The following is a 2,352-nucleotide window of genomic DNA, read 5'->3' on the forward strand; positions in this document are numbered from 1 at the left end:
GTTCACAAAGAGTCGGACATGACTGAGTGACTGAACTGGACTGAACTGAACTGATCTTTTTTCAACTACTTCTTTTTTTCTGGCATCATAAATTATTCTTATATTTTCCCTTGCCCAGCCCTGGAATCAACCACTTCTCTAAGAAGTCTTGCTTCCTTTTATTGGAAGGTGGTATTTAGAAACCAAGATCTGGATACTAGCTGTGCTCATTGCTAGTGAGATATGCTTACTGGCCCTCTCAGCGGATGGAGCTTGATTTCTCTCTCTCAAAAGCAATTCATATTGATATCTCTGATTTCAATCTAACATACAGGTTCCATTCTAGCTTCCTATATTTGAAAATTCTTTCCTTGATAGCAAAAATTTGTCTCTCATTTTTACACTATATTTACTTATGTGTTCAACCCTCGTATGTATATAAAATAGTCTCACAATTGCTAACCCATACCCAGTGAGACATAAATTTAGATTGAGAGAACTTTATACAAAGAATTCTTTTTTAAAATTAATTTTTATTGAAGTATAGTTTATTTGCAATGTTCTGTTAGTTTCTGCTGTATGGTAGAGCGAATCAGTTATACATACACATATATCCATTCTTTTTTAGATTCTATTCCCACTGAATCATTGTGCTGTACACCTGAAATGAACACAACATTGTAAATTAACTATACTTCAATTAAAAAAAAAAATTGGGAGGATTTGGTGATGGAACAAGCACTTAGTTGACTCGTGCGACCCCCTGAACTGCAGCTGGCCAGGCTCCTCTGTCCGTAGGATCCCCCAGGCAAGAATACTGGAGTAGGTTGCTATTTCCTCCTCCAGAGGATCTTCCCGACCCAGGGACTGAACCTGTGTCTTCTGTGTCTCCTGCATTTGCGAGCAGATTCTTTATCACTGAGTCACCTGGGCAGTCTGTTAATACCATGTGAAACACATTAAAAAAAAGACCTGGGAGGTGGTTGGGAAGGGTGGGCCCTTGTAGCCTCTCCATCTAGCCCTGGGGCCAGAGGTTTTCTGTCCTAGATGGACAGGGTCTAGGGCACCAACAGAGCGGTGGACTGCTTGATGGCACAGAGCCACTGCTGACTGGCCTTTGTTGCCTGGAATCTCTGAGGGTCAGAGGCTGCAGCTGGAGACCTGGGTGGAGTTTATTTGGCATTGAGCTTTGAGGTGGTCATTAAGAACATGACATTCAAAACACATTTGAAGGAACAGAGGCAAGAATTTGGGTCCAATTAATTTCTTGGTAAATGCAGCTGGAATTAATAGGGATAAACTCTTAGTAAGGAAAAATTCTGAGAATATGCTATCTCTGCTTCATACTAACCTCCTGGGCTCCAGGCTGACCTGTAGATCTGCCATGAAGACAATGATTAAACAGCAGAGCAGGTCCATTGCGAATGTAGGAGGTGTTATTGGTTTCAGAGGAAACTCTGGCCAGTTTATGCACAGTGCTAATAAAGGAGAATTAGTCAGATTTTCACATGCTCTTGCTAAAGAAGTAGCAAGAAAGAAAATTAGGGTGAATGTAGTTGCACCAGGATTTGTTGATGCGGATATGACAAGAAGACTTGAAAGGAAAAAATTTAAAGAAAAACATTCCTCTTGGGAGGTTTGGAGACCCCCTTGATGTGGCCCAGGTAGTTGTGATTCTTTTATATACTTATTTTAAAAATAATCCAGATATTTATTAAAGAATTATCTAGCTTACTTTCAACATACTAACATTAAAAGAAAAGAGAAATAGAGTAGAGAATACATCACCAAATTGGATTTTGAGCAACATCCAGACTTAAACAGTGCTGGGAAGTCTCATGTCACAGCACATCTGGAGTCCCAACTGGGAAAGGGTCCCAGGCAGCACCTGGGTGAGAATTCAAAGATGGCAGTTCCGAGTTCCATTTATAATCCCAGGACGGATGCAAATCATTATCACCATCAGTCTGTGACCAAATTGAAGCTCTGGTTTCATAGTAATGCTGTTTGTTTTGTTGTGTAAAACTTGGAATGTAGTTAGGCCAAGGGCTTGGTAGGCCAGGCCCCTTCCACGGGCTCAACCATCTCAAGATGTCTCCCCCATTTTATCTATGGTGCTGCAAGTTTTGCACTCACAGTCACTCACAGTTAGGGCAGTGTCCAGGCAGATTAGAAGCAAGGTCAAAGGTCTGCTCTGCTTTGTCCTTGAAGCCTGAACAAGATTATTCATGTACTGTCCCTAACAGTTGGCCCCAGGATTGTTTAGGCTGAAGAACATAGGAACAAGGCAAAATAACACAGGAAGTCTTACTAATTCTATAAGTAACAATGAAGGACATATTGTAGGTTTTAGTGAAAACAGTCCCATTCACA

The 2,352-nt window shown here is 40.9% G+C and overlaps 1 pseudogene; it reads left to right on the top strand.

The window, feature by feature from the left end:
• Positions 1–1,089: 1,089 nt before the first annotated feature.
• Positions 1,090–1,655, top strand: LOC104995461 (annotated as a pseudogene).
• The last annotated feature ends 697 nt before the right edge of the window (positions 1,656–2,352 follow it).

This window comes from Bison bison, unplaced genomic scaffold (genome assembly GCF_000754665.1).
Source record: "Bison bison bison isolate TAMUID 2011002044 unplaced genomic scaffold, Bison_UMD1.0 scf7180017864280, whole genome shotgun sequence".
In the NCBI taxonomy this organism is placed as follows: domain Eukaryota; kingdom Metazoa; phylum Chordata; class Mammalia; order Artiodactyla; family Bovidae; genus Bison; species Bison bison.